Genomic DNA, 14966 nt, shown 5'->3' on the forward strand with positions numbered 1-14966 from the left:
TCAAAATAAAATAAACTTTAAAAAAAGAAGAATATATTGTTTCAAGCAGTCATGTTGTTGGGTAGAGTCTGTACCTTATAATCAAACTCAGCATATGCAGTTCTGGGGAAGGTGGTGTTGTAGGTGTTGAGATCACCTCTTCCAACTGGAAACCACCCATGTCAATTTAAATAACCCAGAAAATGACCCCAAAACTGACAGAACTAACTGTCCACAGAGATTCCATTGAACAGGGTATCATGGGTAGAGACGAGGTAGGGAATCCAAGGGACACAGAGGACGTCCAGTGTCCACAGGGGGAAGAGGTGCAGAGGCCCTGATAAAGGATAGAAAGTGACCACACCAGGGAGCCACCTGGGAAGAATTTCCATAACACTTCGCATTGAAAACCAGAAAGGTACAGTTTCTGGAGTTCCTACACTCTGTGGGGCTTAACACCTGGAATATAAAAACCAGCAGGCTCAGCTCTGGGACAGCTTAAGGGTCAAGAGGAAACTGAGTGCCCCTGCTCTTAAAGAAATGGCACAACAAACAGCTCCACAGAATTATAGCATAGAAGCAGCAGTTGGAAATATGCCTGGGGCACCTGGGAGGGAGACTTATTTACTAATCTCAGAGCATGCCCCATAGGGACAGAGATGGTTGAAGGACTCCTCAAGGATAAAGGAGCTGGCAGATGTCACTTACCACCTCCTCCCCCTATGTAACCACACAGAGAGCTATGGGAACTCTAGAAGGCACAGGAGAACTGTGGAGCAAGGCAAGCTGACTGCCCTCACTATTCTGTGAGGACTGTCTGAACAGCATGGTTTGAGACACCCAGTCCAGGGAGGAGAGACTGGGGTGTCACCATGTTTTTCACTACCACCAAGACAGTGGGACTTCAAAGAACAGCAGCCCCCAGTGGAGGCAGGACCCGCTTGACCAAGTATCGCCCCTCCATGCCTGGCAACTGCTTATCTAGTGGAGCAAGACTGACAGTGAGACAATCAGACAGCCTCTCCTCTAGTCGCCAGTCCCAGATGCCAACAGACAACTGTTTCTGTTGGTTGGTTGGTTGGTTGGTTGGTTGGTTGGTTGGTTGGTTCGTTCGTTCGTTGGTTTTCCTTTATTTTTCTTTTCTTTTTAATGTTTTTTAAGTTTCATTTATTTATTTTGAGAGAGACTGAGACTGTGTGAGTGGGGGAGGGGTAGAGAGAGAGGGAGAGAGAGAATCCCAAGCAGGTTCTGCACTTTCAGCACAGAGCCCGATGTGGGGCACAAACTCACAAAACTATGAGATCATGATCAGCCAAAACTGAGAGTTGGACCTATAACTGACTGAGCCACTGAGGGGCCCTTCTTTTCTTTTCTATTTCTTTCTTTCCTCTTCTTTTTTTCTTTTGGAATCAGGCTCATAGTTTCTGGTTTGTTTTTGGTCAATTCTTTTATTGATCAGGCATTCTTATTCTATTCATTTTCCACCTTCTCTCTTTCTTATTCTTTATTTTCTTCTCCCTTTCTCTGGATTTAGCCTTATAGTTTTTTAATTCTCTGTTTGTATTTCTTTCTCCCCTTTCATTTTACTCTTTTATGGGATCAGTCTTCACCTCCACACACCTTTCACTTTCCTTTTTCCAGGCATACTTGAACAAACAAATTAAACCACATCTGGTTGAAATTGAAACACTCCACACTGCAAGCAAAGAGGATCTCTGCAGAAGATTGAGCAGTGGAACAGAGCAGTCAAAACACAAAGCAGAGTGCACACAGCATACACCAAAAACATTTCCTGGAGTGTGATACCCTGGACGGTGTATGACCCTTTTTTAATATAGTCATACTCTATGGTGAAGGACACATAACAAGCTTTTAAAACACACAAAAGACAGAAACCTAGCCAAAATGACAAAAGAGGGAAATTCTCCCCAAAAGTAAGTTCAAGAAGAAATCACACCAGAGAATTTCTCAAAACAGACATAAATAATATATCTGAACAAGAATTTAGAATAACAATCATAAGACTAACAGCTAGCCTTGAAAAAAAGTATAAAAGCCACCATAGAACTCTTGCTGGAGAGACAAATACCTAAGAACCAGTCAGGATGAATTTAAAAATGCCATACCTGATATGCAAAATAAACTAGATACAGGGACAGAGATGATGGAAGAAGCAGAGAGAAGAACAGATGAAATAAAAGATAAGATTATAAAAAATAATGGAGGTAAAAAAAAAAGAAGGAAAAGAAATTACTAGATTAAGTGTGGAGAAATAGAGAACTAAGTTATTGCATGAAACAAAACAATATCCATATCATAGGAATTCCAGAAGAAGAAGAGCAAGAGAAGGGGGAGAAGGTTTATTGGAACAAATTATAGCTGAGAACTTCCCTAATCTGGAGAAGGAAACAGGCATGCAAGCCCAAGAGTACAGAAAACTCCCTTCAAAATCAACGAAAACAGGTCAACACCATGACAAGAACCATGAATAAAATTGGCAAAATACAAAGATAAAGAGAGAATTCTGTAAGCAGCTTGGGAAAAATGGTCCATCACCCATAAAGGTAGATATTTAAGGGTGATAGCAGATCTGTCCATTGAAACGTGGCAGGCCAGAAGGGAGTGGCAGGAAATATTCAAAATGCTGAATAGGAAAAAATATGCAGCCAAGAATCCTTGATCCAACAAGGCTGTCATTCAGAAAGGAAGGCTTTCTCAAACAAACAAAAACTAAAGGAGTTCGTTACCACTAAACCAGCCCTGCAAGAGCTCCTAAGGGGGACTCTGTGAGTGGAAAGTACCAAAAATTACAAAGGATCAGAGGACAGCACCACAAACATGAAATCTCCAGATAACACAATGGCATTAAATGCATATGTTCAGTAATCACTCTGAATGTAAACAGACTAAATGCCCCAACAAAAAAACATAGGGTATCAGAATGGATAAAAAAAAAAAAAGATTCATCCACATGCCCCATACAAGACAGGGGCTCGTTTCAGACCTGAGGACACCTGCAGATTGAAAGTGAGGGGATGGAGAACTATCTATCATGCTCCTGGATGTCAAAGGAAAGTATGGAGTAGCCATACTTTTATCAGACAAACTAGATTTCAAAACAAAGGCTGTAACAAGAGATGAAGAAAGGCATTATATCATATTTAAAGGGGCTATCCAATAATAAGGATAAAAAAAGTATACATATTTATGCCCTCAACAGGATAGCACCCAAATAGATAAATCAGTTAATCACAAACATAAGCAAACTTATTGATAATAACACTGAAATGGTAGGAGAGTTCAATACTCCACTTACAACAATGAACAGATTTTCTACACAGAAAATCAATAAGGAAACAGTGGCTCTGATGGACACATTAGACCCAATAGACTTAACAGATCTTTTCATCCTAAATTTTTTTTAATCTTTATTTATTTTTGAGAGAGAGACAGAGTGTGAGCAGAGGAGGAGCAGACAGAGGGAGACACAGAATCCAAAGCAGACTCCAGGCCCTGAGCTGTCAGCACAGAGCCCAACACAGGGCTTGAACTCATGAACTGTGAGATCATGACCTGAGACAAAGTTGGACGCTCAACCGACTGGGTCACCTAGGTGCCCCCACAACATTTCATCCTAAAGCATCATAATACACATTCTTCTCAAGTGGACATGGAACATCCTCCAAAATAGATCACTTATTGGGTCACAAAATGGCCCTCAACAGGTACAAAAAGATTGAGATCATACCATGCATATTTTCAGATCAAAAATTGAAATCAACCACAAGAAAAAAATCAGAAAGCCTCCAAATAAATGGACATTAAAGGATATCCTTCTTTAGAATGAGTGCGTTAACCAGGAAATTAAAGAAGAAACTTAAAAATACTTGGAGGCAAATGAAAATGAAAACACGACAGTCCAAATGCTTTGGGATGCAGCAAAGGCAGGCTGAAGAGGAAAGTACGTTGCAGTCCAGTCCTATCTCAAGAAACAAGCAAGATCCCAAATACACAACCTAATATTATACCTAAAGGAGCTACAAACACAGCAGCCAATAAAACCCAAAGCCAGCAGAAGGGAAATAATAAAGATTACAGCAGAAATAGACTATGTAGAATCAAAGAGAGAGAGAGAACAGATCAATGAAATTAAGAGCTAGTTTTTTTAAAGGTTACTCAAAATTGATAACCCCCTAGCCAGATTTCTCAAAAGAAAAGAGAGAGGACTCTAATAGATAAAATCATGAATGAAAGAGGAGACATCACAACCAACACCACAGAAATACAATTAAAAGAGACTACTATGAAAAATTATATTCCAATAAATGGACCATCTGGAAGAAGTGGACACATTCCTAGATATTCACACACTACCAAAACTCAAAAAGGAAGAAACAGAAAATTTGAACAGACCCATAACCAGCAAAGTAACTGAATTGGTTATCAAAAATCTCCCAACAAATAAATGTCCTGGGTCAGATGGCTTCCCAGGGGAATTCTACCAGACATTTAAAGCAGAATTAATACCTATCTTTCTCAAGCTGTTTCAAAAAATAGAAATGGAAGGAAAACTTCCAGACTCATTCTATGAAGCCAAAATTACCTTGATTGCTAAACCAGACAAGCACCCACTAAAAAGGAGAATTACAGGCCAGTATCCCTCATGAACATGGATGCAAAAATTTTCAACAAGATACTAGCAAATTGAATTCAACAGTACATTAAAAGAATTATTCACCATGACCAAGTGGATTTATTCCTGGCCTCCAGGTGTGATTTAATGTTCACAAATCAATCAACATGATACATCACATTAATAGAAGAAAGGATAAGAACCATAGAATCCTGTCAATAGATGTAGAAAAAGCATTTGACAAAATACAGAACCTTTTCTTGATAAAAACTCTCAAAAAAGTCAGGATAGAAGGAACATACCTTAACATCATAAAAGCCATATATGAAAGAACCACAGCTAATATCATCCTCAATAGGGAAAAACTGAGAGGTTTCACCCTGAGATCAGGAACAGACAGAGATGTCCATTCTCACCACTGTTGTTCACCATAGTGTTGGAAGCCCTAGCAAAAGCAATCAGACAACAAAATGAAATAAAGGAATCCAAATTAGCAAAGAAGAAGTCAAACTTCCACTCTTCACAAATGACATGATATTCTAAATGGAAAACCTGAAAGACTCTACCAAAAACCTGCTAGAGCTGATACATGAATTCAGCAAAGTCCCAGGATATAAAATCAATGTACAGAAATCGGTTGCATTACTATACATGAAAATGAAGCAACAGAAAGAGATATCAAGGAATTGAACCCGTTTACAATTATACCAAAAAAAAAAAAAAAAAAAAACATAAAATACCTAGGAATAAACCTAACCAAAGAGGTAAAATATCTCTACTCTGAAAACTATAGAAAGCTTATGAAAGAAATAGAAAAAGTACAAAGAAATGAAAAATATTCCATGCTCATGGAAGGTCAGAACAAATATTGTTAAAATGTCAATACTAACCAAAACAGTCTACACGTTCAATGCAATTCCTATCAAAATAACATGAGCATTCTTCACAGAGCCAGAACAAACAATCCTAAATTTGTATAGAACCACAAAAGACCCTGAATAGCCAAAATAATGTTGAAAAGGAAAACCAAATCTGGAGACATCACAATCCCAGACTTTAACCTGTATTACAAAGCTGTAGTCATCAAAAAAGTATGGCATTGGCACAAAAATAGACACATAGATCAATGGAATAGAATAGAGAACCCATATGGACCCACAAACATATAGCCAACTAATCTTCGGCAAAGCAGAAAGAGTATCCAATGAAAAAATGACAGTCTCTTTAGCAAATGGGAGAACTGGGAGAACTGGACAGCAACATGCAGAAAAACAAACAGACCACTTTCTTGCATCATGCACAAAAATAAATTCAAAATGGATGAAAGACCTAAATGTGAGACAGGAAATCATCAAAATGCTACAGGAGAGAACAGGCAGCAACTTCTTTGACCTAGGCCACACCAACAATTTACTTAAAGATTAGTGGACCCTGTTGTGGGTTCATTTCTGGGTTTTCTGTTCTGTTCCATTGACCTATGCGTCTATTTTTGTGCCAGTTTCATAGTCTTGGTGACTACTTTTGTACTTTCCCTTAAGTCCAGAATTGTGATGCTACCAGCTTTGCTTGTATTTTTCAAGATTGCTTTCACTATTTGGGATCATTTGTGGTCCCCTACAAATTTAGGCTTGTTTGTACTAGCTCTGTGAAAAATGCTGGTGTTATTTTGATAGGGATTGCATGAAATGTGTAGATTGCTTTGGGTAGTATAGACATTTTAATAATATCTGTTCTTCCCATCTGTGAGCATGGAATGTTTTCTTTTCTATTTCTTTGTGTCCTCTTCAGTTTCTTTCATAAATTTTCTATAGTTTTCAGACACAAATCTTTTACCTCTTGTTTGGATTTATTCCCAGGAATCTTATGGGTTTTGATGTAATTGTAAATGGATTGATTCCTTGATTTCTCTTTCCCCTTGTTCATTATTGTTGCATAGAAATGGCAATAGATTTCTGTAGGTTGATTTTGTACCCTGCAGATTTACTGAAGTTGTGTATCAGTTCTAGCAATTTTTCAGTGGGGTCTATCAGGTTTTCCACAGAGAATCAGGTTGTCCGCGAATAGTGAAAGTTTGACTTGTTCCTTGTGAATGTGGATGCCTTTTATTTCTTTTGGTTGTCTGATTGCTGAGGGTAGACTTCCAGCATTATGTTAAATAACAATGGTGAGAGCGGACATCACTGTCTTGTTTCTGACCCTAGAGGAAAAGCTCTCACTTTGGCTCCATTGAAGATTAGCTGTGGGTCTTTCATATATGACTTTATGATGTTGGGGCTGTTCCCTCTATCCCTAATTTTTGAGGGCTCTTATCAAGAATGGATGCTGTCTTTTGTCAACTGTTTTTCAGCATCTATTGAAGGGATCACATGGATATTATCCTTTCTTTTACTAATGTGGTTTTATTACATTGATTGATTTACAAATATTGAACCACCCCTGCAACCCAGGAATAATTCCCATTTGATCGTGGTAAACACTTCTTTTAATGTTCTGTTGGATTCAATTTTCTAGTATCTTGTTGACAATTTTTTGCATACATGTTCATTAGGGATCTTGGCCTGTAATTCTCCTTTTTAGTGGGGCCCTGTCAGGTGTTACAAGCAAGGTAATGCTGGCCTTGTAGAATGAGTTTGGAATTTTCCCTTCCATTTCTTTTTTTCAAACAGATGGAAAAGAATAGATATTAAATCTTCTTTAAATGTTTCCTAGAAAACACATGGGAAACCATGTAGTTCTGGAATTTTCTTTATTAGATTTTTCATAACTGATTAAATTCTTTGCTGGTTATGGGTCTGTACAGGTTTACTATTTCTCTTTCCGTTTTGGTAGTTTCTATGTTTCATTTCTGCTGGTCTTCTTGAGGAGGGGCTCACTGCTCTGGTTCTCAGGCACATCTGCCCAAGAATAGCAGCACCTGCAGAGCACAGAGGGGCGGGGCTTGATGCCACTAGTTAATGCTGCTGCTGTTGGTACTGTGCTGCTTGCTCAACTTAGTTGATGCTGGGGGGGACAAAGAGAAATGGCACCAACCCCCTCCCTCATCCCTGGACTGGGTACTCCATGCTAGCCATTCTCAGGGCACTCCCAAAACAGCAAATAGTCTCCCCTCATGTGTCCCAGGCATCACTCAGATTCCTGCTTTCACCCTACCTTTCCCAGACTATCTGTGTACCCAGCAGTTCAATGCCCCTATGCTCTATCACTGGCAGGAAGACTGAGTTTTAAAACCCCAAACTTTAAGGACCTGGCATGAAGTGGACCCACACTTGTCTTGGGTGGATCTCGCCATGCTGGGACTGATGCAGGTTTCTCCCAGAAGGGCAGCCACACCAAAGAACAGGGTGTGTATTTGGACTAAAATGCAGCAAAGAGCTGGCATCTAGATTACACACCCTCTGTAGGTATCTCTGTTCTATGCTAAGAGGTGGGATAGGGTAATAGTGCCAGCCAGTACTATTGTCCCCAGAGAGACAATTCCACCTCTCCTAGATACACTACAACAAAGGGGAACAGTCTTTCCCAGTGTGTCCCAAGGACTCCTCAGTGCCTTCACTCTGCCCCTGGGGCTTCTGTCCTTCTCCACAGGATGACTGCAAAACCCACTGTGTTTCACACCAGCAACAGCATGTACTTCTAACACTCCAGTCTTTGACCTCCAGTGGCTATAAAACTCATGAAAATCAGCTCCTCTCCTTTTTCTGGCCAATGGCTTTGGGGAAATGTTTTCCTTCTGTGAATCCCTATATGTTTATCTCTTTCTCACTCACTCTCTCCTCTGTCTGAGACCAGGGCTCCCTCCCCTCCCCAGCACAAATGATCTGTATCTCCCCCAAACACAACTCCATACCTCACCTCCTACCTTCCAAGATGTAGTCTCTTCTCCCCCTTTAGTTGTGCAATTTGTCCTCTCAGTCCTCAGATTGACTTCTTGAGTATTCAGAATAATTTGATATTTATCTAGTTGTGTTCAAGGGATGAGGCAAACCTGTGGCACTCTTACTATTCTGCCATCTTAGCTCTTCTTCTCTGACCATCTTCTTCCTTTTTCTTTTCTTCTCTTTATCTTCCATGTAGTGAGAACCCCTTGGATCTATCTCTTGGCAAATTTCATGATAAAACTTTTCTGTCTTCTTCCATACAGGTTTCGTCCTCAGCTTTGCTTCTCTTGTGTTGAAAATGGATTTTAATTGTTTCAAGGTTTATATCCCAATGTTATCATCCAAGACAAGAAAGAGGATCTCCTTCCCTTGCCATCAACTAAAAGAATCAGGCTTCTAGTGGTCTGGTCACCTAGAGTCAGTCATGGCTCTGAACCGTCATTCTAAATGAGGACAAGTGGCATCTTTATGATGATTGACCTGAACTGATTGTGTCCCGTCCATGCTTCAGCCTGTAACATGGTCTAGGATGCTTTCTCCTGATGGCCTTAGGCTGATCAGAGCCCAAGCCTATGCATGAGATGCATGAGGGTAGGGTCAACTAACAAAAAACCACATGCTGTCCATTTGAGAATGACAAGGTAGACAAGAACATAGACAAGAAACAATTAGCCTCATTGAGATGAGAAGATGGAAGTCTTGTGATTTGCTCTTCTCCATCCTATATTTTTCACCTTTCCCACATCTCCTATCTCAACTTCATTTTCCAGAAGGTCCACATGTACCATGGTGGATTCCTGCACTTCATCCCTCTGGATGTTCTCCTGCCCTGGGCTCCCTCTTTCAGCCCCTAAACAAATTAGAACTTGTGCCTTTCCCAACGTTGGACTGAAATAAGTTGCTACACTAAGAAAGTAGATAGAAACAGCAATGAAAACAGTAATCAAATGAGGAAAGCAAAAATTTTAAGCTCCAAATACAGTGATGGTCTTTTCTTCCCCGGCTACTTTCCACTCAGAATGTCTCTTCTGCATGATCAGGGCTTGAGAATGATTTGTGGAGGTAGTTAAAACACTAGAGTAACTGAAATCTAACCATGGACATCTGCACTAGCACTGCCATTGAAACAATCAGTCACAAAGGTCCATCTTCAATATCTACAGACTGTCTATGCTAATGGACCCACCTACTGACATTGATTTGTAACCCCCAGACCTACCAGTTCACTGCTATTCATAATGGATGGCAGGGAGAGTGCTCTGACATGCGTCACCCATCGCATGTGTCCTGGTGAGGCTGAACCAGTTGCTGCTCTGCATTTCCATGGTAATTCCCACACTGTAAACATGTGTCCTTTTCATCGTCTATTTGGTGCCACATTTTCTGCATTTACATGTACTTTCTTGGTGATTTCGGTGTTTCAAAAGGCCCTGAAGCCCAGACGTGCGAGGTTGACTCGTGTTCAAGAGGGTGTGATGTGTCTCACAGATAAAACACTTGTGCAGGTAGGTCTCTCTCAGGCTCAAGATGCAGAACTGTGGGCCTTGAGTTCAGTGGTACTGAATCAACAATGTACAAATCCGGGAAAAGTAAAAGGTCTATGTGGAGCCACCTCAGAACGTTCTAAAGTAACATCTAGGGCACTATAATGATGTTACAGAAAAGGAAGGAAAAGAGCTAAATATGTGAGTTCATGAAATGACAACCATATCTTCTTTGTTTCTAGACGCACCATGGGCAGCACAGCTGTGGGACTGAAAGTCAAAGACACTGGAGATCACAGTAACCAAACCTGGAAATGTTATATATTTCTGAGGTGGTATTTCAATATAGGGAAATACAACATACGATAAATTACTGGGATATACATGTGTATATATAAGCTGTCTTAAAACAAAAACACACATGAAATAAGGCTGTGTATTCATCAGATGGCAACTGTTCTGAGCAGAGGCTCCAAAAACTGAACCCCGTATTTCCCCCAGGAGCAGGTATTCTTCTGTTTTCAAGGTCATCTCGTTACCCTCCAAGGAGACACTTGCACTGCTACCTCTCAGGCACCACATTTATGCACCTGTGAATCCCCTGCTGGTTTTGCTAAAATGCACATTGTGATTCAGTGAACCTCAGCTGAGGCCAAGACCCTATATTGCCAACAAGCCCCAAGGTGATGTCTCTGCTGCTGTCCTGAGGGCCTCAAACAGCCAGGACCTGTATCTGCCCTCCTCCTTTTATCCATAACAGGTCCACTCCAACAGGTGTCTGTGTTTAAATAATAGAAATATCCACAGACAAAACTGTATTCTCCTCAGAGGCTCAGAGATGTTAGCAAGGAACCATAACAGTATCAAGTCTCCAGGCAAAGTGAAAAGAGTTTTGACAAGAAGAACATCAAACGTCTCAACTACTACAAACACCACAGGAGGTGAAAGAAGAAAAAACTATGAAATTGGCATCAATTCAACACAGACTTTTATTGAGGACATATTCCATGCAGGCGAGACTCCTTGCCAAGGATACAAATACTAAAAAGATGTGGGCTTTGCACTCAAGAGACCTAGGAATTAGAAGGGAAAAGGGACCTAAATGCAGGGCAAAAACGGATAGGAACTGGGTGTAGATTATCCACAGTGCAGGTTAAAGTGGTGGAAATTCCCACCAAGCAGAGACTGCTTCCACTATGCAGACCAGAGAAGGTGCGTGGGAGGAAGTGACACAAGATGCCTGTGACCCATGGAGGTCCTCAGACTTCATTTTACTCTAAGATAATTTTGAGATTTAAGTCTGAGACTCAGGTCAGAACAAGAGTTCCTGTTAAACGACACTCAGCTTATACTGACAACTGATGCCTGAGCAGAAAGGAAAGACAAAAGCTGCACATAGGGACTTGCTGGTCCATCACTGCTGAGATGGGTTTAGGGACGTCCTGGTCCTGGGCTGCTGGGATCTCTCTCCAAAGGGAGGCCAGTGCACTGAGGTCTCCAGTGTGATTTCCTGGGAGGAACAGATTGGAAATGCTCTGCAGCAGATGGGGGTGAGGACTGTAGGGAGAGGAGCACTGGGAGGGGGAAAGGTGAGGACAGACAGGAAGGTGGGGAGACAAGTGGGAAAGATCAGAAATATGGTTCCAGAGTCTTACCAGCGCTTCCAGAGCCAGAATGCAAGACCTGCCAGAAGCACCAGGGGCACCAGCACTGCCAGGAAGACCAAGTCCACGGGGCGGTGCTGCTCTGTGGGTTTGGTGCACAGAGAGTATCAATTCCCATCCATCTTGGGTTCAGCTGCACCTTCCCGGTCCTTTTTGCTCCTGTCACCCTCTGCCTCACCAACCACCCTTCTTCTTTCTCTTCTCTCATCCCTACTCAGAGAAGGATCCTTCACCCAACCCTCTGCTTCCTCCCACATCTACAGGACCCTCACACGAAGCTCTCCATTTCTTGGGCTATTAATTTTATGTCCTTTATGATCTGGAGTCCCTAGAATCCCAACTTTGTATCTGTCTCTCCTGCACTGCTGGAGGACCACCCTTTCCCAGCTGGGCACCAGCCCTTTCTCACCCCAGTAGAGGACAATATCCTGGCCTTCTAGAGTGCTGTGTCTCACTCGGCAAGACAGGCCGGCTGCCTCCCTGGTTTCCACATCCAAGGATGTCTGAAGATACCATGTCCCGTCAGCATGGGGCAGGATGTCACCTCGCCGGGTGCCCGGCTGCTCCTGCTCACCCTGCATCCACGTCACCCACACTGGCTTTGGGTAGAAACAGAGACATGGCACACAAGGAGCAGATGGCCAGGCCCCAGACTGGGGCCAGTGGACAGCCAGGCCTCTGGCCTCACTGCAGAGACAGGACAGGAATTCTCAGACTGAGAGGGAAGATCCTCACATCGCTTTAGATACACACATCTTTCCACCTCTAGAAACCCGTCACCATCAGCCCTCTCCCTCTTGGCCCCTTTTCTCCCTGAGTTTGAGGAAATGTTGCAAGTTTCTGAGTGCAGAAAGAAAGCTTGGAGGGAGGGAGCAGGACTGACCTTGCCGCTGAAGATCTGCCTTCCCTGCACCAAGTAGACCCAAGTGAAAACGGGGGCAGATGTCATTAACATGTGCTTGTATTCGTAAGTTGACAACATGGTACTGATTGAATAGTTTGGAGATCTGCTGAATTCTCTTTCCTCCCTTTGGAGATGGCCACCATGACGTGTTCTGGAAGCTCACGAGACCTGATCCTTGATACGCAATCCACAAAAATCCTACTGATGCCTCTCCAAAGTGCAGCACACAGCCTTTGACCAGCTGTACCTGAAAAGGATCTGGCAAAAGAGACTGTAAGTTATAGGAAATGGGGAGGGAAAGAGATGAAATGAGGTAAGTAGAAGCCAATAACAGAGGAAGCAGAGGGAGAAGTTGAGGGTATTGGAAGGAATGGAGCAAAGTTTGGTTTAAGTGGAGGCTCACACAGAGGGGAAGTGGTGGTCACTGCAGCAGAGGAAGAGGTGAATGACTGAGGAAGGAACAACTGTTGGAGGAGAGACCAGAAGGCTGTGGGCAGAGAACAGGAGAGGGCTCAGCAGGAGAGCTGTGATAAAACCATCCGGGGGGGGGGGGGGTAGTGGGTACAGGGAACACATGGACAGATGTTGATGAGAGGACTCAATGAGGAGTAAAGCACAATTCGAGGATCAGTCACAGAGTGAAGGAGAGGAGAGTCTCTGGCTGGAGGCCAGGGAATGGGGTGGTCATGGGAGACTGGTGAGAGACAGGAGAACACAGCCTGAGGTCAAGGAGCGGAGGGGAAATAGCAGAAGGCGTGAAGCTTTTCAAGTTCGGGGTCTGGCTTCTGCCTCCTGAACACAAGGGTATGATTCCGTTTTATGAAGGGGAGTCGAGAGGTTCAGCAACCAGGGGAGGCTCTTTCCTGGAGGAAGAAGGAACTCAAGGTGACACACACCAGCCACCTCCATCCCACCTGCCCTGAGGGACCCAAGCTCACATTCAAGCTGCCATTGACTGACGTGGTTCTGAAATATCAGAGGAAATGCAATGGATGCTGCACGTAATGACCTTTCCTGTTCCATCAGCTCCCTGTTGCTGAAGTTGCCCTTGGACCAAGGTCGCAGGTGTATGAGAATGCCGGTCTTGCTGTCCCAGCCATGAGTCTGAAGCTCATCCAGCCAAGCTGAGCCAAGGTTTTGTGTCCAGGAACGGTTGTAAAAAGATGTTGTCAGGATGATTCGGAAGGAGTTCGGCCCCTGGAAGTCTGTGTCAGAACAGATAGAGTGAGGGAGGCATTGCAAAGAAGAGAGAATCAGAAAAAGGTGCCAGCAAGGGGCACTGAAATCTGGAGGACAAGGAGCCATAGTTCTCTCAGGAAACACGTGTTGCCCAAAGCTCTGAGCCCATCATTCTGAACCCATCGTTCAGCAGAGAACAGGGCCCTGGGGTCAGGAATGTGTAGAAAGGAACCGGGTGGACATTCTCATTCCCCAGATATGTGCTGGAGAACCCAAACCATGAGTGCACACACAGGCGAGTGTGCACAAACAGTGACACACCTATGCAAACTTACATTACACACTCTTGCCCAAACTAACATACACAGATACACATGCACACCTTCACACACAAATACACACATACACCTATTAAAACACAACCATACAGACACACAAGCAGTTGTGCACACATGTCACACACAGACTTGCACACATACAGACACACACGCAGATACATGCAGAGAAACAAACACAGGCACCTATGCGCACACACTCATACAACTTGCACACGTGTAGGCACACAAGCACATGGACATAAATGATGCACACGTGCACACATGCAGACACAGAGATGCACACATGGGCCTCTAAAAGCACACATTTATAACACAAAAGCACACATTTATAACACACATGCAGGCACAGAAGCACACATATGACACACATGTTCACACACACTGACACACAAATGTATGCACATCACACGCATATAGGCACAATCATGCACACATGACACGTGAGCACACATGATACACGTGTGCATGCGCATGTACGCATTTGCATGCACGCATGTACACACATCACACACATATACACTCTCTGAGCAGGGCCACCGTCCTCACCATCGTCACTGTCACCACCTGGGACAAGAACTGTGAGCAACACCAGTTGCAACAACAGCATCTTTTTGCAGATGTTCTTTCTTTCTCTCGGAAAGTGGGTCTTTGGCGTCTGTTCTCACAAACCTCCCCACACGCAGCCCCTCTCTTCTGACTTCCTTCTCAACACACATGCCTGCCCTGTGTCTCCGCGACAATGCAGATGGACTCCGCCCTCAACCCTGGACACCTACTCAGACTCTCACTTCCCCTCCGGGTCTGACCCTCCTCTCGGCTTCCAGCTTCTCCCTGTCACCAGCCTCCATTCTGTTTCCCGAGGTCCTAACTCAGGTGCTGGGGACCAAGTCTTGTGTGGCATGGAAAA

The 14966-nt window shown here is 43.2% G+C and overlaps 1 pseudogene; it reads right to left on the reverse strand.

Moving 5' to 3' along the window:
* Positions 1–11337: 11337 nt before the first annotated feature.
* On the reverse strand, positions 11338–14758 carry LOC124521727 (T-cell surface glycoprotein CD1a-like; annotated as a pseudogene).
* Between the last annotated feature and the right edge of the window lie 208 nt (positions 14759–14966).

Source organism: Lynx rufus, unplaced genomic scaffold (assembly GCF_022079265.1).
Source record: "Lynx rufus isolate CCGP_SWC_20201006 ecotype Redwood Valley unplaced genomic scaffold, mLynRuf1.p SCAF_31, whole genome shotgun sequence".
Lineage (NCBI taxonomy): Eukaryota > Metazoa > Chordata > Mammalia > Carnivora > Felidae > Lynx > Lynx rufus.